Raw genomic sequence first — 24,178 nt, 5'->3', positions numbered from 1 at the left:
GGAGCATATGTGGAGGATGAACAATTAAGAGTGCTGCATCCCCACATGCAAACAGCATATTTGTGACTGGTCTTCCTGTAGCTTAAAAATAACAGGTCTTTGGGCTCTTTGAAAAATAAGAATATGAAGACTCCTACAAGAATCATAAGTACTGAGCACTGGAGTAACTGACCCAATTACTGGCACCAAGTGATGGGAACTTCAGCCTAAAAACCTTAATTCAAATGTCCCTGGAGCCCATTGAGAGGCTGTGGATGAGGACCTTTGCCAGCTGGCTCCTTTGTCCCTGGGCATCAAAACACAGCTAGATCACAAAGTCACCAAAAACATCTTGGAAGGAGCTGGTTGAAACCCTGCTCTGACCTGAAGTGGTCCTGGATGTGACAGTGTGATGCTGGGTCTGAATCTGCTCACATAATACATGCAGCACAAACACACATGCCTGTTCCTTCAGGGCCAAGAAGAAAACAGTCCATTTATTTGTATGATAAGCCCAGTCACAGACCAAAATGCCACTGAGCCAAATGCTATTCGAGCATAAAACAAAGAAACCCCTCAGCTGCATGAATTTACTGTCCAGCTGTCACCTTTCATGCTTTCCACACATACTACCCACCTGCAGTGCCACCAAATCTTGCAGAACACAGTGTTCTTGACTTTAAAGCTTTATAGTTATTAACCCTGCCATACTTTGGGTCATTTTCCCCTTAGCAGAGCTTGATCTAGCTCTTGCCAATCAGTGAAAACATCATATTGTGAAAAAAAACAATTAGCTCCTATTTTCATGCTCCTTGTTGTTAGACAGGCTGGAGTCAAATATGTTATGCACTGAAAATATAAAAAACAGGGAAAAGAAACAGAGCCATGTTTCATATTTAAGCTCTGAGGAGCTGCACATGCCAGATACAGCAAAGACCACATCCTTGGCATGGAACAAACCATTGGTAGCTCAGGACTTTGCCTCTAAATGCAGTAGCACTTAGTTTGTATATTCCTTTCTTTCCCATAGTCACAATTCTGCATTTTGCTGCAATCTGAGTATTCAAGGCTTTCATGTTTGTGGAAAACTGCCTTCTGTTTGAGGGAGCTTTGGGAGCTGATCCTGTAGGGCAAGCATTTGCTCTTCTGTCCCTGATCATTAGATATGCTAACTACTCTCTTCCCATATCTGCTGCCCAGGTGGAAGGCAAATACTCTTTTTAGATGTACAGCAACCTCACTGACTCTAGAATAGCCACAGATAGGAAAGTGAGAGCAGTTTTTTGAGCATTGAAGGGAAAATCCCAGCCTATGGCCCAGTCCAGCAACTTTCAGTGACATTTTGAGTTGTATCAGCTCCATTCAGACCCTACTGGGTTCCTAAGAAAATTTGCCTCTTCCTTGTCAGCTTTGCAATTTGGTTGGATGTTTGAGCCTTCCCACTGGCACAGGGCTGCACCCCTGCAATGAAAAGGCAGTGAAGCAGCAATTGCAGCATCTAACATTGCACATGCAAGCAAACTGCACTTCCCCCCACAGAGGAACTGCCCCTGGTGCAGAGCACAGGGCTTTTTGCACACCAAAGTACACTGGACTGAAACCACTGATGGGGGCCACTCCAGCACTACCACTGCAATAAAGTCCCTGGTGTTACATGGCAGGAATCTCAGTGCACATCCTGTTTTCAACTCACATTTGACTTCTAAATATGCTTGCATTGCACTGTGTATTTTTAGCATGCCCAGGGTTCCTATTTTGGGTTACTGGCCTGAGAAATCCTTGAAGAGGTCTGATGTTGAATGAACCTTTGAAAGACTAGTGCATTTTAACATTGGGCAGTAGGAGAAGAAAAAAATTAGGAAGACAGATCCAAGTTATCAGTAGCTTCTTTCAGAAACAGAGATCAGTGGCCATGAAATTTGTCACTATCTTGTTAAGCATCAGGAACTTCAATGTTTTGATGCTACAAAGTGCACCTGCCTCTGGAAATTATTTTGAATGTCTGAATTATCCCTCTTCCATCAGAAACAATAATCTTTGTGCAAAAATATTTGCCTTATGTTCTGTACAAAACACTTGCAGCACTCAAAGATATATTTTGGGAATAGAGGTCAACATGTGTATGTTCCAAAGGTAGGGTATTAATAACACTGGAAGATCTATAGTTTTCCATGAGACGTGGCATTTCAGCTACTGACTGTAAAAAATTGAATTTGTTCCAAAGGTTGTTTTTGCATAGGAAGGTGACACTACCCTTGCTGAGGACTTATGGGTATTCCCCTCTCATCCTGGGAGATCTGACTGTCCCAGGGAGGACTCTGAGCATCTTCAGTGCTTTTTGAAGGGCAGAAAGTAAGGGTAAGTGAGTAAGGGTACACAAGCTCCTCAAGGAGCCAGGATCCTAACAAGCATAATATTGTGCTGTCTGGTTTTTCTTACAGATTATTCCAGCATGAAAAAAGCCTTTGACAGACAGGGATAAATTAATTTTATGAGATACATGCATCTCTCCTCCAAATATTTGGACTAAAGACCTCCAAATATTCTTTTTCTTTGTATCTGCTCAGAGAGGCCTCATCAAAGCAATTCTCTCTCTGTATCTTGGAAAATTATTTTTATTAAATAGTATAATCTGCATGATTTCCTTGGTGAAATATAATCAAATGGTAAAACAGTCCCAAGACCAAATAGAAAATACTAACAAACATTAATACTTAAAGTTAGCACTGTCCAGGGTGCAAAGTCTTGTGAGAAGGAACAATAAACACAAAGATAAAAAGAGGTGGAAACTAGTGTCTTTAACAATAATGTTACTTTTATTTCTAGCCAGGAACATAAATCCTGATGCACTCTGTGCATATCCATATTCATATCATGCTTAAAGAAAAAGTCCCAGTACCTGAGATTGAGGAAGATGAGTCTGCATCTCAGGATTCAGCTGTGGCTTAAGTTCAGTCATATTTTAAAATAAAAATCTGTGATCACTTCTACTTGTAGTAGCAGCCGCAAGAAATCTAAGAACTGTGTTTAATTTTGACTAAGCTCAAACAGTTCTTTTATGTCAGATATTAAATCAGTTCTAACACTACAGAGCTGGACAGGCTACCATTGGGTTATCTGGTGTTGCCTGTAAAAGAGTAGAACCTGTATTTAAACATACCCATATCATGCCAACACGTGTCAACATGAATCTAAACTGACAAAACAACTTTTTATTTATTGTCCTTTGCTCAGTATAATTGCCCAAATATCTAAGCCAAGTTTGAGAAAGAGGCAGAATTTTTTTCATGGTTCAGAGACAGAAACCCTTTATCAAAGGAAAACTATTCTGGTCTTTCAGCTGCTTTAAGAGAAGGTTACAACACATTCCTTTCAGACATCATGCATGTGATGAATGGGGGAATACTGTAATAAGCTGCCAGGATATATTGATATAATGCCATTTTTTTCCTCAGACTTTCATGAGCTCTATAGGGTCCACTCTGAAGTGAACCAGGTCCATCAGCTCTTGAAAAAAAAAATGTTCTAAACTGCTCGATCACCCCTCAGAACCCTAAAACCAAAGATAAATTACAAAATGGAGGTGAAACAGGAAGAGGATGATTGAAGGCCAAATCAAGGATAAAACTAGTGGTGGAAAGGCAGGGCTAAAAAATAGACATGTCGAGGGGAAAAAAGATTTATGGGAAGAGAGTTAGAGTTATAGGTGGAGGAGGCAAATGTATGGGAGCATTGAAACTCATGTAGAAAGGACAAAGGTGTGAAGCAAACAACCTGGGATCCTGGATTCAGGTAAGAAGACAGAAGATACCCCAAACTTTGATTTGATCATGTCATGGAATTAACTGCTTAGGTCAAGTTCTCTTCTGATCCAATCCATGGCAAAAATTTGAGGGGCGGGGGGAGGGGTTGTGGCAGAAAAGTGAGAATTATTGTTCATTTTTTAAACAGTTTTAGCCTGTTTTCTGCACTAAGATTTTACTAAGGTTTCTTACTGAGGGCAATTATTTCAGTTATTCTGTGTTTGATACATGACACAGAGGTGCCTGGGATCTGGATACCTAGAAACAGCTTTCTCACTGAGTACTGGGTCAAGTTCTTGAAATCTGACCTGGAGCAATTTCAGAAAATACTTCCTCACCCTTTCAATGCCATTTGCAAATTAACAGTCTCCACCAACAAGCTACCAAAGGAGCCGTTTAAACTAGATAGTTTTGATATGTATTATCTATGATCTTATGGATGGTTACACTGTTCATCTGACCAGAATGGCAATTTCCAGCTAGAAAGTATGTAAAAGTTGAGAGTGGTAGCTTTTTAACTTCTTTTGGCTCCCCAAACCACACCAGTTTATATTTTTCTTTGCTTCATTTTCAATAACTTGCATTGTTTTCCACCAGGTGCTACTCATTCAGTGAGTGATGTCCAGCTAGAATTCCAAACATCACAACCATGGGTATAACAGTAACAAGTCTGGGACTGTCATATTTTACAAATATAAGCTTATAGGGTAATTCAGGTAGGAAGGAATCTCAGAAGATAATCTACTGAATGCTTGACTGACCCAGTTTCACCTGCTTGTCAGAAGTAACCCACTTGCTCCCAAGCTTAGTTGTAAGAGATTTTTACTTTTGCATGTCTTGAACAGATGGGAAAGACTTGGTATTTTCTTTTCAATTTTTTCTCTGACTGCATTCCTTCAGGAAAAGACAGTGCTTAAATATTATGAGGCTATTACAATCATTCTCACTTCATGCTAGACTGTAAAGTTCATAAAACGAAAATAAATGAACCACAGATAACTTATATCAGTTTCTGCCTTGATTCATGCATTGCATGAGAAGGATTTTTGGGGTTGTAAAGAAAAGATCACATATGGAAGTTTTAGCCCAGTCATCCATTCATGCAACATTTGCATTATAGAGCACCTGTGACCAGTTCTTTCTCTTGAGCACTTTAAAGAGTACGTGCAGTGATATTTTTTTAACTTTGAACAAAAAGAATGTTTGCATCTCATGTGACTCATTAACTCAACAGAGCCATATTATATCGATAGAGCTACATGTAAAGTGGGCTATAATAGCACAATGAGTCTGCACTCCTATTTCTAATTAACATGGCTTAACTAGACACAATGAGCAATCTCACAGTGTAAGCACACTCCTGTGACAGTCATACAAAAAATAATCTGGAAAGGTTCAAAGGATTTCAGTCCAAAAACTTGATTATTTTTCCCATCATCACAACTCCATTTCAACTTGCAGCTTTTGAAGGGAGAAGTCAAGAGCATTGGAAGATGAGGGCCAGTATCATCATTACTCATATGCAAAAGAGACAGAACATTTACTTCCCACAAAAAGACACTGTGATGTTCTTATTATCATTAATAAAATGCTTTGCAATCCACAAATGGAAAACACTTTCTAAAGTCAAATAGTTCTATTCATAAGAAGGTTTTTACTTTTCAGTCCACAGACAGCCACTGATTTGTTTTGCTCTGTCTTTTCTCAAACAACAGAGAATATTCTGTTGTTTGGCCTTTGGTTTGTACTTTTATCCTCATCTTTGCAATCAGATAATGTTGGGTTCTGGCACAATGCTTTGCAATTTGTCACACTGAATTTTAAAGAGCCCCACCATTTTATGAAGTCAGGAAGCAAAATTTCAGTTTTGAAAATGCTAGTACCATATACATTACAAAACAGGAGGTTGTAAGTCTGCAAACTCACAACCTTCACTGAAAAGCAACACTACTTGTCTCTAGTCTACCAGATTTTTTAATAGTTATTCTATTTTCTTAATATCTCTTATATTTATCCAAGAACAACAAAATCAGGGACTTAAGCAAGGAATAAATATTACTGTTACCCATACCTGTACTGTACCAGCACTTTGTCAGTGCTGAATTCTGAATCTTCTGTCCTGAGGCATTAAAGCAAAGGTCACAGTAACTTGTGCTCATGAAAGATAACATGCTCTTTCCCATAAGCTTCAGGTGACAAATGCAAAACCTTGGACAAAATCCAACTCAGGAAATTGCCTTCTAACTACATAAAATAATTTCTACAATTTCAAGTGAGTAATGTAATTTTCTCCATGCTCCATCTTAAGCTCCTGTTCTTGGGTAGCCTTCAGTAACATGAACATTTTACACAAGATTGTTTTGAATGCTAAATGCTTCTAAATAGTTAAATTTTATCAAATATTTTAGCAACTAGTTTCAAAGGAGCCATAAAAGCTCAAGCTTTTGTATTGCCATTTTATGTTGAAGAATTAATTTCTTGCGCTAACACAGCATTTTCCTAAACTCTGCATTTAACTTCACAGTTGGTAATCTCTGATTACTTTTACTTATTTTTCTCCTATATATGTTGGAAAAGAACTTTGTTTATAAGCTATCTTGTGAGAATCTGATTGGGAATTCTCAGCATATGGAAAGAAGATTTTTCTTTGCTTTTAGCATAGTAGATCTAATGGACAATATGTTTTTAGTTTTTTACCTTAAAGCTGGATTAGTTTGAGAAAGTCAAAAGCTGGATACTTTCAGCTGTTTGAAAATGTAAGCAGAGTCCCTGAATTAGCTTGTAATGCCATTATGAGCCTGAAATATATGGGAAACATTAGGACTAAGGTGAATATTATGGTTGAAGGTTTTGGAAAAACTTAACTCAGCAGAGAGTCCAGAGAGCATAATCCAGGCATGCTGTCCCACAGCAATTTCCCAGCTGAACATTATCTGCCTCTCTCCAAGAGCAGTGACCCTTCTGAGGGGACCCTGGTCCCTGCCTGCTCTGCTCCAGTAGCTTGAGCAGGGTGAGGTTTATAGCCACTGAAGGGGGTTGGCTGCACAAAGAGTGTCACACTAAATCACTTTTAACAGACTTTGTTTTGCATGCCTAGACCTGTTGGAAAGCCCAAACAGCTCCATAAATGTTGAATGACTTTGCTCTAGAAGATGTATGTTTAAAGGCTACACCTTTCATAAAAACATAATCCCCACTTCACTTGTGAGTTTTGCTCTGTATTATAGCACATAATACTGGGTCAAAATTATATTTGTATTCTGTGAAGAAAAATTATCTCCTATGAGGACATAGCCTGTAAAGTTCTCATCTACGTAGGCTTTTTCCTCCTAACTGCATATATTTTGTCTGCAGTCAGTTTTAGATAATCATATTATTCTCAGCTAAGTTTTTCAAATGATATATGAAGTACTTATTTTATCAAACAGCTGCCACCAAACAGTCTTAAAATGGAAGATTAAAATCCTCAAAGTCAGCCAGTCACAGCATTATACTTGCATATACAATCTCAATACAGCCACAGCTGTAACAGTTTTGAATGCTATTTGCAAATACTATTTCCTTACCATAGGATCTTCTTATGATCTTAAAAATAAATGTGAAATTCAGCAGAAAATAAAGGCCAGGTAGTATTTTTACAGATAAATTACAGGAAATGGAAAAATGTTTTGAAATCCCATGTATTTAATACATTACAGCTTCTAATATGTGCAAGTGAGGTTGGGGTGTGGGGAGGGAGGGAGAACTGGAGGGGTCATGGGATAATAACCACATTTTAGAGGATTACTAGAAAACATCAGTCCATAATTGCAACCCTCATATGATGTGCAGTAAGTTGTGTGCTCAACAACCCTCCTTGAGGCTATCAGGAAATGTAATATTTTGGATGTTTACATGTTCTTTCCATAATCTTCTATATCCAACTTTGAGGCTCTTGTTTTTTTTTCTTCACAGCTTTTAATGATCTTCTAATACCATTTTATGTTGTTTTGTTTTGTAATTTAAGGTGTTATACACATACTCATGGGGATGAGGAGAATCAAGTAGGAATATTTTCACAAAAATATATTCTGTTTTATGGAGTGAAGAATAATTTAACAGGTATAAACACATACTAAAAACAAATACCTACTTTTGTAATTTATTTAATCTCTGATATTGTATTTCTCTTTCTAAACATATACTGTACAAACTTTTCCCAACCAGTTCTCATAAAGTACAACACCATTGCATAGGTGATCATTATCAAGAGCTATAATTCTGATTTAAACTGTTTCAAGCTGAACCAAATGAAGCAAATTGTTTTCTCATTTGACTGTTATGCAAAATTTTCTAAATAAGTTATTGTTTCATGGAATTTCACAAAGATTTTGTGATGAAATCCAGAAGAAGGAGAAAATCCTCATTCATATCAAATTCACAGAAATGTTTCCTCCATTATGCCCATTTCTTAGAATGCTGTTGATCTCATAGACCTTATACTTTCAAGTGTAAATATCAGAAAAAACAGTGGGACTCAAAACTAAACCAAAGAAAATAGGCTTTTATTTTCTTCCCAAAGAACTTATTTACTCTTGTCTCTCCTTGGTGAAGATATAGGACTAATTTATATGCAACAAACACAGAAAAATTTCACAAGATTCTGCATAAATATTTCTCTATCCTTTCATGCAATATTTCATTGTTACAGTACTTGATTTCTCTATGGTTTTAGCAGAATACATATTCTATACCTCTTAATAAATTGTAACAGAATACCTATTAGATTAGATGAAAAAAAGTTTAAAATGATGATATGGATTTCCTATATTTTAAAAAACTGCTATTTTTCCTATAGCAGAAAAAAAAAAAAAAAAAAAAGAAAAGAAAAAAAGGAATAGTTCTTAAAAAAATTAATCCCATCTCTCAATCTAACAATTTTAGAGTCCATATTATGCATAGCCTAATTCAACAGCAGAGATGCCTTGCCCACTAACCTGGGGTGACTGCATGCTCCAGTATCCCCATTATCTGTTTATTTTCTACTCAGAAATGAGTTCTGTAGCTTTAACAACTGGAAAGTTGAATGGTTTTCCACCAAAAGGGTATGTTACAAGGAATAGGGCAACAGCAAATTTCATCTTAGCAGTTCTATTGGCTTGTGCCAGAAGGAAATTATAAACAATAAATCATTTTTTTTCTCTAGTCTGATATTTCCCATGCTCTCAAAAACTATTATAAAGGGTTTTTAGGTTTTTGCATACAAAGAAAAAAAATATAATTTCTCAATTAAGGGAAGTATATGAACTTCTACATTATTGTAAAGTAGGGCAGATGCACCAAAAGCACTTTTAGAATGGTAAATTTTAGTTTTTCTGTTTCAGCATTAAAATTTAGAGATGAAATTCTGTTCTATTTCCCTCTAGTGACTACTTTCATTGAAATAAGATTTCATTCAGATTTATTGTGAAGTAGCAGAATGGGAGATGACCCCTTAAGGCAGCCACTCATTTCTCTTGTCACAAATTATGTAATTTCTGAGTTTGATTTCCAGTGCACATGAGGCACAAGATGTGCTTTCATTAAAAAGAACAGGGATAAGGATTTAACACAGAGAAGGGCTTTATTCAAGTCCTCTAAAATGAATTTTGAAGATGTTTTCAGTTTTATTTCTGCTGCTCTGTGAACATGTGTTTTGAGATCAACTTCCATGAATTCAAGTCAGACTTGCCATTTTTCTCATGTTAAGGCAGGTTTTAAACAGTATGAACTAATTACTTCCACATAAAAAACTGAATTCCTATTTGAGACACACTACTGCCTATCTGGGGTGATGCTTTCCAGGCATTGGAAATTTTGTTCCAGTTTTATGACCTTTGAGAAATTTTACCTATTATTTCATTCTTTGGTGTTGGGATTTTATATCTCAGAGTGAAAGAGTAAAAAAACCCTGATTCTAAGAAAAGAATTGCCAGAATTCTCTGCCCATCCCTTTTCCTTCCTGTTATAGCCTCAAATTTAATTAAAATAAAAAGAAGAAAAAAGTGGTAGTGAAGAAAGCTTTTACCAGAAAACAAAGGTGCCTTTTCTCTTTCCTAACAGCAAGAAGAAACATTTAGCAATTCCTTCATGGAGTAACACAAGAGAACACAAGTAATTGTGTGCTCAGGCCTACTGTCATCACTAAAGAAAATCTCTTGTATTCCTTGAGAAAAATTTTTGACATCAGCCCATAAAATTTTAAAAAATAATCTTCATCTATAATTTGCACAAACCCATGGTGCTGTGCAAACCCACGAGCCCAGCCAGCAATGGATGTGAACATATTTTTCAAAGCCATGGTGGGATGTGGCTGACTCCTAGGTCATCCTTCCCATGGCTTCCAGTCAGCACATCCCCTTAACCCATAAAACTTTCTCTCTGAAACCATGTTTCTTTTCCAGAAATTTATTTGAAACAGTGCAAAGGTGTAAAGAACTAATCATACCTTTGCACAACTCAGCAGACTTTCCTGATGACATTTGAGACCCAGAAGACACAACTGATTGATCTCTGTAGGTATTATACCTCTAGTCATTGTGGCTGGATAACCTTTCCCCTTTAGCTAAATGAGTTAAATCAGAACTAAAGCAGTAGTAAGTGAGTTATTGAGGTTTTTCTTTGTTTCTTTTGGTTCTGTACAAAGAATTTTCCATCCTTCCAACCCTCATTGCATTTAGTTTGCCCAAAGCATCTTCAGCTACCAGTGAACAAAACCATGATGCATCCACGTGCATCTTGGCCTGTGTCTTGTCAGGTGCTCCACTGAAAACAGAATTACAAGAATTACTTAACAGAAAACCCTTTTTTAGTGAACCCATTGTCTTCTGAAATGTCTTAATTTCAGTGCAATTGTCTTTCCCTTCACTTGATTTGTATTTCCTGCCACAGTCTAAGGAATTTCTATATTATTTTCATTTCAGAAATCCATCATATGAGATAGGTTTTAGAAAGTCAATAATATTATATCTTTTCTTTCATTTATCTTGAGAAAGAACATTTTTTTATCTTCCACATTAATGATGAAAAATTGACTGCAGTTTTGCAGAAGAATTTACTTATTAAAATCTGAATTAATCATATAAATGGGAGATCCTCATTGCCTTATAAAGCAGTATCCACAAGATCTGAAAAGTTATTTTCTTTGTCTTAGGTTTCATCTTTGCTTTCACAGACTCATTTATTTTTCTCTTCAACACTATTACTTCTGGTCTATGAACTACCCTGGATATAATATTGAAAATAATAATTATACGGGTCAGAAAATTTGTCCAAATGTTTAGTGATTATCTAAATTAAAATCAAAACTTAACTTTGGATTTTAATAAAATGCACATATTTTTTGCTTGTTTTTAAGGGGGAAATACAGGTAATTTTCTGCTTAAGAAACCATATTGGAGTCATGGGATTTATATCAACAGATCAGATTGAGAAAGTACCAGGCTTTGAATGCTTCCATATTGCCTAATTTAATTATTTAGCAGACATAAGTATCTATATCTTTTTCCATTCTCACTGAAAAATAAAACAAAGGACTCTGTTTATCAAGGATAACAGATAACTGATATTATTCTGAATTCCAGGTGATATAAGAATAAAAAAGGAATAAAAACCTGCTGAAATGTTGAAGGTGAAAGAAAATTGTCATGTTTTGGGTCAGGTCACACAGATAAGGTGAATTATTTTCTAGGCATTGGTAAGAAATATGAATATTTTGTGTTGTCAAATCTCTTTCTACAAAAGCTAAAGAAAGCAAGTAAAGGAAAAGGCTCTGACTGTGTTTCAGGCCAGCCTGGAAGAACAGGTTGAGATTGTGCAGATGCAAAGTAACCTGTCAGAGTGACCATGAAATTGATGACAAAATTAACAAATCTCAGATGGTTAGAAGGGAGAACACAAACATCATAAATCACAGAGCTCAGGACAGCAGACTGCAATAAACACTTGGAGGTGGAAGTGCTAGATTTTTACATAATGTCAGTAAAAAGGGGAGTAGGAATTGGAGAAAGCTATTTCTGCTGTTAAAACAAACAGAAACAAAAGCAACAAAAAAGGGACAATTCATAGGCACAAAGTATCCCAAACTAGAGTGTCAAAAGTCTAGGAATAAAATGAGAAAGGCAAAACATAATTTGTGAAAAAGTAAAACAAAAGAGGCAATGTATTAGTATTAGAATATTAAGAAAAATGCTGCTCTCTTCCTCAACAGTAATCTTGAGAAGGTCCCAGTGTTAATGTCATCTTTGCTTCTATCTTCACTAAAAATGTCAACTCTGATCTTACAGCTAAGAAAACGAGCTGCAGAGATAGAGATGAGTAATTAAACCAGAACAGTGACAAACAGATTGGAAAATAGGTAAATGAGAGGTTCCAAGATAGGCTCAGTGGAAATTCTCTGTAGATATTTTTGGTTTTGTCCCATGGATGATAAATGATCATGTTTTGAAAACCTGTCAAAAATAAATTGCTCCACAAAACTCAGGAAAGCCACTCCTACATCTAATTTACAAAGAAAAAAAAAATAAAAATCTTGCAATGAGGAGTCAAACAAACCATTTACAAACACCCAAAAGACAGAAAAGTCCATAACTGCATGGACCTTTCAATATTTAATAATTCCAAATTAATTCTTTGTATGAGATCAGATTTGCTAAGGTCTAACAGCCAGAAATAAATAAGATAAAAATAACTGGTCAGAAGAGGAGCTGTTGGTCACAAGATAACATGAGATTGTGTGGGAGTGTTGTTCTGCTGAAAGGTGGGAAGGCACTGGAGAGGGATCTAGACAAGCTGGATCCAGGGGTCAAGGCCAGTGGTGTGAGGTTCAACAAGACCAAGTTCCAGTTCTCCACTGGGGTCACAACAACCTCAGGCAGTGAACTTCCATTCAAAATTAAAGTATATTTAAATACAATATTGCAGAATTTACTATTATATCTCCAAAAATCACTTATATAATATTATGAATATAATATAATTGTTATATACGGAGATCATACCAAAGTTGCAGAAGTTTCAAGCACTGAAAGATCTAGGAATAAAATTCCAAGTAACCTTAAAAGGTTAGAGAACATTCCTGCAAAACCAGGATTCATATTAGAGGGAAAAGAAAAAAAAAGTTATGTATTTAGATTACACTACACAGAGGATAGGGAATGACAGAACTGCTGTGCTGTGAAAGAACTGAGGATTAAAATGGATCAGATCAGAGCACGTGCCAGTAACATTGCCAAAAGCAAACACACTGCCTGAATGAAGGGCTGGCTCTAAGAGCTGGTGCAGCACCCACTGGAGTAGATTTTCAGTTACAAGCACTGCTCCTTCAGAATTGTCTAGGTCATCTGAAAGGAGTTAAGAGAGCAGAATGAATGATAGAATTCAATAAAAGATTGTTCAAGAAGGGCTGAATGAGTCATAATCTAAAACAGAGAAATTTGAAAGGAACTTTAAGTTTTCAGATGTGAAAAAGCAGCTATAAGTGTGACACTAAGCAATTCTCCATGAACACCATGGATAAAGCAAGAAGTTCCACACATAAATACCAACAAGGAAAATTCAAAGCCAGGTCTTGGAAAAACTTTTGGACATCAAAAGTTATTCACAAAACAGCTCAGTCTCCATCACTGGAGTTTATCTAGGAGAAGATAGACAAACACCCATCAAAATGCTTAGGCATAGATGACACAGCCTCACATGAAGGGAGTTGGTATCCTGTGTCTTTTCCAATTTTATTTTCTATGTCCTTTTAGTTGTTTTTCTCTCTGTTTTTGCAGAGACAAATAGCTACTTGACCAAATCACCAATGGATATTGTAGAATCTCAGTTACTTCTAGTTGCATTTGAAAATACAAGTCCTTCTTATGAAATATATTGTCTTGCAATAGTTAAAGTATGTGGCTTTATGCAGAAATGACTGACAAGGCCTTTCCTTGTTTTTTTTTTTTCTGAGGGAGATTAAACTGCATGTTTCTAATGCTTTCTACTGCTTTCTTCTGTCTTTACTATCTACATGTTATAAATAGATTAACTGAATACTGTTGAGTAGTGCCACACATTGCCCAGAGATGTTATAGAGTCTTCAGCCCTGGGCAATATGCTGTAATTGACCCTGCTTTGAACACTGGTGTGGACTGCACAGTCTCCAGAGGCCCCTTCTAGCTTTAGCTCTTGTGAGATCCTGTGATTTCTAGTTTGCAACTACATTAAGTGCATCTTATCACCATGAATCAAGTGAAAACTCTGAAGCATTCAAGAATGAAAAGAAGAAAAATCGATGTGAAGAGCATTTTCTCTCCTGTCATGGTCCACATGGCTTTTTTTTTCTGATGTATCCTAATTATTTTTGTTCCAACTGGATTGCTTTTCTAATGAAAATTAGGCTGTTTTCTGCAGTTATGAGTGTGGGAAATGAATCTGATGAAGACCTTGTGAGATGCTACCCTGTATGTATGTGATAGGCAGTGATACAAAAATGTAGAAGGTGGTTTGGTAGAATGGAGAACATGATGAGATGCTCCCCATGAACTGGGAATTATAAAGACCAATTTAGCACAACAGTTTAGAATGGATAATATGAAATTTTATACATGAGGAAAAGGTAAGTTTCGATGGAATATGCTTAAAAGTAGACAAAATACTGGAAGATGTTTTCAGTGTGCAAAGAAAGACAGGGAATGGAAGCAAAACCAGGAGGAATCAACTTCCACAGCTCAGTGAGAGCTGCTGTCTGATTCTACCCATCACCATTGAAATCTGGAATTGTGTCATATGCCAGTCACATCCTGGACTGATATAAACCCAACCATTCTGTGAATGAGGGTTCTTCAGTAATGGTTGTTTTAAAGGCTCACAAAGAAGGTTTACCTTTATCCCCAGGACAGCAGAAGCAGGACAACCTAACTAACCCACTTCTCTGTTAAGCCCATATTATCAGAGTAAGTTTCACCTTAAGATTTATCTGATCCCTCAGAAGAAACCACAGACATACACAGTGCAAGCAAATCATTCTCATGGTAAAAGGAAGAGATAGATGCTTCTAAATAGGAGTGAGAATCTCCAGTTAACACAAATAAACACTCTGGCACTGTGCTAGCCAGAGGTAGTAGTAACAAGATGGCATGGTGTCCCCTTACTGAAACTCTGAGCTAAAAGCTTGTGCAAACCTGAAAACTGGAGACTCAATCCATGTCCTGGATGTTGGCACTTATACCAAGTACTTTGGAAACAGAACACTCCTTAATTCACTTAAATGGCTGAAAAATGGAAGTGGTGATTATAATTTATGTTATAGATTAGAAGTTAAGTGCTTTATGCAGGAAATAGAAGCACTGAATATGGGACCTTCCCCAGCCTGGTGATTCAAACTCAAAATTTTCATCTTCCATAGTATGGCTTATCAATTTTAGAAGGAAGCTTTGGATGAGAATTGCTTTCCTGCAGAAGCTCTGTCATAATGCAATAAAGAATTCACTGTTCCTATCTACTAAGAAATTTACTACTCAAATTTACTAACAAATTGAGAATGTAATTTCATTTGAAAATGAAAAATAAAGGCAAAGTCACTGTTAAAGTGAATTCATCTGTGAATGGCAAATTGCCTCCCGAAGCAAATGCACTCATTATGCTCAAAGAAAGGATGAGATCTCCCACAGTTAAATAAAACTAGTAAGAAAAATAATTGCTTGATAAATCAGAGTAATTAAATTTTGCACATGTGAATGCTACTGCACCTCTATCTTCAGTACAACAAGGCCAGCCCTGTAGCAGAGAAACAGCACATAAAGCTCAGCCTTTACTCCCTGAAAAAATGTATTACTGAAAGAAATAGAACACCTTTTCCCTTTTAGCTATTCACTAATGAGGAATGGCAAATCTTGCCCCACAAATCTACTGGGATCAGAGCAGCCAAAAACTGTGATGATGCTATCTAGTTCCAGTTCACCTCCTGCAAACATTCCACTGACCATTAGTGTGTCTTCTAAAAAACACACAGCAATAGACTCTGCTTTTCTTTGGGAACCTGTCTGACAGGTCATTAGTTAGTTGGTCTGTCTTATGTGTTGTTTTTTTAACACCAGGTAAATAACTGTTTCCCCTTAAAAACTTCCATAGGAAAAACACCTATGAGGCCTTTAAACTTTATAGGTATTCTGACTGCTCTGTGTTAGTTCTGAAAATAAGCTTCTGCCACTATCCTTTCAAATTTCAAAAGATAATTCTTGACCATTCAAACTATTTGTGTGCTTAGGCTGTTCAAGCACAGTTATCTGCATCTAGGCATGCACACATTCATCTGCCTGCTGCAGTCAGCAGAAATCCAGCCAATGCAACCTGGAGCACAATTCAGCTCACCCCAACCGAGGGACCAGCAGCTGCTGAGCTGAATCACTCTCTCAGCTCCAGTGGCTCCAGCCTTGGTCTTTATTGACTCTAATAACAGCTTTGATACTCAGGGCTCGATCCCCTGCCCACACAGAAGGAACCAGTGCCATTTGAGATGGAATTCACAGCCTGCCTGCCCTGTTGGCAATAGATCCTGCAGAGCTGTCAGGGTGCCTTGCATACTGCAGGGCATCTGAAATGGCAGCAGCTCCTGTGTGGGGGTCACTGAAGCCTTTAGGCCACAAACAGAACAAATTTAGGTATCTCAGTTGTCAAATGAATCCCTGGAATTAAGGAATTTGAGCAGCTTTATCTGGAAAGTCCATGGTAGTGCCACAGTATACATAGCACTCATAAGAAGTGGCTTATTAAGGTTTTCTTCCTACTTAAAAAACTAACAGGAGGAAAGCACAGCACAAGCTTATCCATATCTGTTCCTCAGGACTACAAGGATGTGTTGCATATTCTGTCTTCAGAAGCAGTAAAGCAGAAATCACCAGAAATTACTTTCACAAGAGTTACAGAAGAGTGATTTGGGGCTTAAGAGTAATTTCAAGGCATAGCTATATGATCAGATTTAGATGGTCATAAGTTAACCCCACATTTTATGTCACCTCAGGTTTGCAATGCATTTAGACACATTTTTACAGGGTAACACTTGAACTAAAAATTCACACCTCTCACTTTACTCATGCAGGCTCAGTAGATAGGAAACTGGGCTATGATCCAAGCTGTAACTGGCCTGTGCTGCAGAATCTTGGGCAGAGAGGGCATCAAATACTAACCTTTGAGTATTTGGGTATACTCAGACACTTTGGTGTTGACCTCCTCACCACAAGACCACCAAGGATCTGGTACATTGAAACATCAGGCAGAAAAAGATACATGAAGCACTGAGAGAGCATATCTATGTAAAAACATGTATTCACCTACTGACAGTCCATTTTTGACAACAGAGAAACTGCCTTTTATTAGAATAATCTAAACAAAAAATAGTAATTTTTCCAACAGCTTAATGCTCTGTAACTATCAGTTCCCTGGGAAATTTCCTTAAAAAAAGTTCAGACAATCTTATTTCTCATGTGATCTCTGTGCATTTAATCCCCTTTTAACTTCTCCACTGCAGCATTTTTGTAGGAATTGACCATAATAAACATGATTATGGATGCAGTTTACACAGGTATAGTTCCTGATATAATGAATCCATTTGGTGTTAGCTATTCTTTTAGACTAGATACTGCCAGATAACTGAGCAAGTTTTTTGAGCCTTTTTCCCAACATGCCTCTTGTGTGTATCCATCATGTCTGGCAAAAACTGAAGTGTCCACTGAGAGAAAGAAGACAAGCAGCAGATGCTCGACTGCATTTCTTTTCCTGTTGACTGCAGTGACTGCTCTGAGAAGAAAACAATCCACTTGGTAAAATAAACTGCTGCAAATGCTCACTATGGGTTGCATTATTTGATTATTACCTTGCTTATTCTCTTTTCCTAAACAGGTTTATTCAAATTCCCATGCCAATCTATACACTCCTGAACTTTATCAGCTATATCTCTTCCCTCCAGGCAGAGCCCACACTTTCTTTTTGCTCCAAGCCTGTTTTATCTGTATATATGGTTGGATTTTTGGTCTGTTTTTCTAAGGTACTTATTCTTGGAATTAGTTCCTACTTTTTACTAAGGGATGGAATGTTCTATAAAGTATTCAGTCTCTAAATCAGACAGTGAGAGAAAAAAATGTGATGTCTCCCATTTTCAGATTTGAAAGAGTAGTGGATGTCAGAAAGCAAGATAAAAAAGGTGACCTTAAAGCAATCTGGTTCATGATGATGCTGCCTTTTAGTCTCAATGTCCAATTTATCTCAGAGCACATGCAGGGTGAAGACTGCAAAGTAAAACTAATGAGTATGGCAGAAACATGTGCAGTAATTCATCATCATAAAAAAGCCTAGCACAATTATCAGGAATTTCCTGTAGACTTGCCATGATTACATGGAAACAAATTGTTTTGTCTACTCAGTTAGAAGTGCAAGAATACCAAACAAAAAACCAAAAAGAGATTGTTGCCACTATATACACAAATTATCCTTTTAGGATATGGCAAATGTACAATTCGGCTTTCTTTTTGGGTTTCTACACTGAAATAGTATTCATTCAGTGCCTGGTCAAATGGTCTCCATGTTCTGCAACATCACAAAAAACATAGGAAGAAGAGGCAGTTTGCTGCAGGGTTTGAGGAGTTAATGGATGTAATCACAATGCCTTTTTCATGCTTGCCAAGCACTTCATTGCAGCAAAAATTTCAAGTAAGAATGGAAGGGAAACCTTTAATTAGTTGGAATTTACTTATTTAAAAAGAAACCTTGTCTCTGCTTGATGTATCTTCCTGAGAAAAAAACTAACATCAGCATCACTTTGTGAGTAATTTGGCTTGGTCCTGTTCCTGGTGTTCAGCTACCTGGAGTACAGTTTAGGCTGCTGTTTATTTGACGTGCCTCCCTGAGGACCACTCTTCTGTAGGAAAATTAAAGCTGTGCAATGCTTACACAGACATTTCTTGCACTTCTGCTGGAGAACAAGACCCATTCTGAGTAAGCACTAATAATAGACAACCCTGCAAGTAGCTGCTTGGGGCTCACACGCCTTAGAGACATAATATTAAAGGAGAAGTCACTGCTGAAAGGAGCAGATAGATTGCATTTGCTATCACAGATCTCTATTGTGTTTCAGTGATCATGCCACTTAGGTAAAGTGGGACTTTGAGAGCTCAAGTCTAATTAAAATAAGTGGGCGTTATATAACTATGCTTGGAAGGCAAATTTTCTGCAATATTCCTTAGTGACTAGAAGCTGCCTTTCTTTAAAACATTTACACAACTCAGCTCTAGCAATTTAATGGTTGGAAGATGATAAGGAAATAAATTAGATTTTGGTACACAGCAGTCAAATTAATTTCAGGGGTATATGTAACTCTTAGCACTTAAGTCCCATAACCACATCACGACCCTTATCAACTGGAAGGTCCCAGTTTTTCAGGGAAGGCTGGATAGCACACATCACACAATTGCTTTTTAGAAGAGGCCACCATGCATCATGAAAAAGAATAATATTTCAGGGAATGCTTTAGCTCCACCAGGATATCCATTATGGTCAGGGCTCCATTGCTGAGGCTCCAGGGATGCATCTGGCCTAGGGAGTGAATTTAACCTTCCTGTCCTTACTTTTGTTTTGTTTTAATTGGTTTGCCTCTGTTGCTTCCATGATTTTCTTCCTCAAACAATTTACTTTATTGACTATTTGTTTCCTTGTTTATCTCTCTTTCCTGGTTACTTTCCTGGTTACTTCCAGATTAGCACCAGGCTGGAAGTCCCATGGGGAGCCCCACTTGGCCCCTTTCTGCTAAGTACAAGCACCTTTCTGCCAGTCTTGGCAAAGTGAAGACATTCTTATCAGAAGCAGTGGGGAGCATTGGTGGGAGGGTCTGCTCTGGTGTCACAGGCTGTGACAATCTGTCACATTACTGCAGCCCAGGTACCAGTGCAGCCACTGTGCTCTGGCAGCACTTCTGTAAATTACACCCATGAAGGAACCATGTAAGGTGCAGAGACAGCTAAATTCACCACTGTGTCTGAGCCTGGCTTGCCAGCTTTGATTTCTTAAGGAAAGCTGTGCAGAACTCAGCCTCCAGGGAGGGGGAGCCTGCTGCAATCAACCTCATGAAGGAAAATATATCAGCCTCGAATTATTTTCACTGTATGGATGAATTCTGCCAAGTTCCTGGAATTTTCACAAACCAGTTTCATGCACCCTTAATATACTGATCTACTTTTTTAAAATGTAAACAACTTTCAAATAAGATTTTATTGCATTTGGATATAATTCTTGTCATGTTCTGTACTTTTCTGCTTCGCTTCCAAAGAATGTTGTATGTGAACTCTTTGGATGCCTGGTTAGGCAGTGAGGCATGCAGCCAGGGTTCAGCTCAAACAAGCAAGGAGCATGCTCATTGCTTTACAACTTTGTTATATTCAAAATAAGATTCAGTCCTTTTAAACCTTCATTCTGGATATCAACAGAGAAAGAGAGCTTCTGGATGTTAACTAATCATGGATGAAATGGAAATTATTTTCTAGATTATTAATTATTCTTAACTTGAATAAAGATGCAGATAAATCCATTTCGTTTTACCATTTGAATAGAAGAAATTGGCCTAAAATTTTAAAGTTCCATAATTCTGACAGTGATGTAGGAACTTGTATAACACACATGGAGAACCTACAACAATGGAAAAATCTAGGAGAGAAGAAAGTGACATAAGAAAACAGACAATCAAGAGAAATTTGAGGTTTCTCTTGAATCCTAGTTGTCTTTGATCATATCAGTAATAACCTGTTACTGTTCACAAACTCCATATCCCAATCTATCTAGAAAATGATAACAAAACTAAGGAAAATTCAGCTTTCAGGAGCAGGCATAGTTTAATCACCTATTTTCCAAGGGTTCTGTTCCCAACTGTCCCAACAAAGGAGTAACCAGAATAAAACCAGGGAAGTCCATGAAAATAGATGTTTGAGGTTAATAACTCTTGTGAGACTATCCAGGGCTGGCACTAGGAAAGTCTATCATCCCATAACAAAAAATGCAGTCCAAAAAGATTTAGAGATTTAAGTCTGCCTTCTCATGAGAGCAGGACTGTTCTCAAAATACCCTAAGCAATAGTTTCTAGTTTAGTTTTACATACACAAGGCAATGGCTTTGCTCTTCCTTGTCTTGAAATCTATCCAAGTTTGGAATTCAGCATCCAGTACCCAGTGGCTTTTGCTGTTCTCCACTTTCAGTTGCTATATATGCAGCAGAAAACTGCAATTTACATTAGATGGCTCTATATGAGTGTGCTCAATCAGGAAAAATGTTTTCTGCATATAGGGGCTATATGGATGCAGCCTCAATAGGTGCCAGACATTAGGATGGAAAAGGCCTTGGTGTTTTACATCACAGCCTGATCACCTGTTCTTTTATCCTGTTACTCCCACAGAGAGAGCACCCCAAGGAACATCTCCAGCCAGACTGCTCCTCCTTGCTGTCAAGGTCACTTACAGACATTAGTAGATATTCATCTATCCTTAGCCAGTAAACTGAAAGACAGTTCACTTCCTTGGTGCATCCTCATCTAATAATGTTTCTTTCTCAATTGCCTCCAGTTCACTGCACTGTTAATTAACTTTTATGCACTACCAGAGATGAATGCATCTCAGCAGTGACTTAAGTGATTTCTCTACAGCTTGTGTTTCAGTTTCCATTCATAAAACACTTCAACCTACATTAGTCAAAGTAAAAAAAAGGGCAGAACAACAGAGGAAGCAAAAATTTAAATTCAAAAATTTAAATTTTAAAAATTTAAATGCCAATATTTGTCTTTGCCCGAAATACTCAACTTGGTCAGGGAAAAAACCGTTCTCTGAGTGTTTGTCAGTTCTATGCTTTCTACATGTCTTTTGCATTATTTAATAACAGTATCTGAGCCTTGCCTTAAATTCTAATATAATAGGACCTTACTTGTTTAGCAATATTGTTTTAAGATGTTTTTGGGTTTCATACCAAAAAAGCCAACCCAAACCATGTAAGCACAATAAAATACGTCACTGTAGCAAGGATTTCCTTTACAGCCTGCATGCAGCACAAGGTTTTCCTGCACATTTAAGGACATATCTAGCACAAGCACTTTCAATTTTATCACCTAATTACTAGAGAGACAATTTGCAAGAGTAAACAGTTCATACACTGCCTGAACCTCTTAGCATTACAATGACCATGGGTATAAAATTATTTAGTTACATGATGGCAGAACGTGTCTGACTTACACAAATGTTGAATCATTTAGAGTCTGAAGCTGAAGTTTCCCAAACTGGAGGTCTATAGATTTCTGTCAGTGGTCTGCAGCTGAATGTTTAGTGCTGTCTGGGTACACAGTATTCATTCCCTATGGATAGTGGGGAGAGAAGACATTAATAACAAACAAACAGACCAAGAAAAAACACTTCAGCTTATCAACAGCAGTAAAACATTATTTGCTAAAGATTGTAACACTACAATTCCTGTTAATAACTTTTGCATTTTATTATGATTTGTTGAACAAATTTTTTATACTGAAACTTTGTTTTTCAGACTGTTTCCTCTTTTCCAATCCATCCATTTTTGAGAAAAAGACTACACAAGATGTTATTTACAGGATATTTTCAATAGGCAAAACACCATGAACTCAAGAACAGGTAAAAAGAAAAGTGTTAGCTGGCTGATGTAATTGATGATGACTAAACTGCAAATGTGAATGTACAAAGAATTTATTCAAAAAAAGGGAGCAAAATAATTACAACTTTATATTTCAGGACAAAATCAGGAAAGACAAACCCATCTGAAGCTCAAAGATTTCACAAAGAGGGATCCCACATGAGCCTGCAAAAGGACAGCCAGTGAAAAAAATGGGTGTGCTGAAGGGAAGAACTAACAATGGAAAGGTTAAATGCCTTTTTTGGGTTTGTCCTCACAGGCAAAATCTGCTCCTGGACCTTTGTGTTTCTGCAAAGAAGAGGGGCAACCTTTTTTTTTTTTTTTTTTTTTTTTTTTAACCAGTGATGGCTAAAATCAAGTTCTGAATACATTCAAGAATATTTGTTTATTAAAACATAAAAATTTTCCACTGCCACAAAGTGGAGACTCAATTGCTCAACAATCACAACCAATTCCAAACTTTCTCAGGTCTAATGAAACCACTGCTTTAACTGTATTAGTTTCCCAAGTAATACAACTTGCACTGCAGGATATAAAAGATTCATGTCAGTAGAGATTTAAGCTCAGAAAAGTAGAACAATACTTAATGGTTAGTGAACTGCATTGGAATATTCCTTAAAGCAATTTCTCTTTTTCTATGTCTGTGTTACACTGTATTTTATTTCAACCAAGCCAAGTAGAAACTTCAAACACTTAAAAAAGTTAGGGGTTTACTGCTACCCCAAAACTCAAGAAAAACCTGTGGTCATCCACATTTGTTTCATAGAGAAACTGCTTTCAGAAAAGCAAGAAAAATTGAGACTTGCTGGTTAGCCCTAAGCTTATAAGCACTAATGAAAAAGAATAACTGTAATGAAAGCAGCAGATTAAGTAGGAAGAACCTTTCCAGAAGAGTAGTTTGGATGCTGAAATACACTGTAGTGAGAAGAAACTTGCATGAAAGATACACACTAGCTCTTTCCAAAGTTCTGTTTTGGTTTTCACCTAGTGAGACAACAGTGAACAATGGTACAATGGAAACAATAATTATATTGGTATCCTCTATTTCTGGTCTTTTAATAGTATTTCTTCTCAAATATTCAATTCCACAGCTGCATTCTCTGAATATTTTAAGCCTGATTATAGACTTCTGCAACCTGTTTTATACTGTTTGTGCCAGGCAATAACCCAAAAGAACAAAAACAAGCTAATATTTGAAGAGGTGCTGTGAGCTTACCTCACATGCCACATAGCCTAGCCACATGTACCTAACAGAATTCACAGTGCCATCTATGAAATCTAATGCTTGGGAAAATACAAAACAATTGATTTAGTCACCAGTCTTTTGTCTGAGTTCACCACAAATTTTCAATTTCCTCCAGTTACCTTAATGTCCACAGGAAAAAAAGCTTGTATTCAATTGACCCCTTTCATTTTTTAGGCTCAGATTGTTGTGCAGCTTTGTCTTGCATGCAGTGGGATCAGGTAGGTCAAACCTGGCATAACTGGGGGTTTCTGCCAGATCTGATGGACAATATCATTCATTTCAGAGCAAACAATTCTGTCTTCTCTAGCCTGTGGATTTCCTTTCATTGTCTATAATTTTGCTTTTCACTCCTATCACACTTATCCATGTACATTTTCACCCAAATACTTGCATGGGCTACAAGCACATCCTGCTTCAGCCTCACTGGTTTTTTATCCCTATTCCATATTGTCAGCAGCTGCCTGTT

At 37.2% G+C, this 24,178-nt stretch overlaps 1 protein-coding gene across 1 annotated transcript in view; it reads right to left on the bottom strand.

Moving 5' to 3' along the window:
• Window positions 1-24,178, bottom strand: part of TUNAR (transmembrane neural differentiation associated intracellular calcium regulator) — a 150,913-nt gene that overhangs the window by 37,359 nt on the left and 89,376 nt on the right. The window contains exon 2 of the mRNA XM_079309582.1: window positions 22,040-22,158. The gene's annotated coding sequence lies outside the window, so the exon portion shown is untranslated. The remainder of the gene's footprint in view (window positions 1-22,039; window positions 22,159-24,178) is intronic.

The sequence above is a fragment of the Erithacus rubecula genome (assembly GCF_903797595.1).
Source record: "Erithacus rubecula genome assembly, chromosome: 6".
Lineage (NCBI taxonomy): Eukaryota > Metazoa > Chordata > Aves > Passeriformes > Muscicapidae > Erithacus > Erithacus rubecula.
The sequence above is the reverse complement of the archived record's forward strand: the minus strand, read 5'-3'. Positions and strand labels throughout refer to the sequence as shown.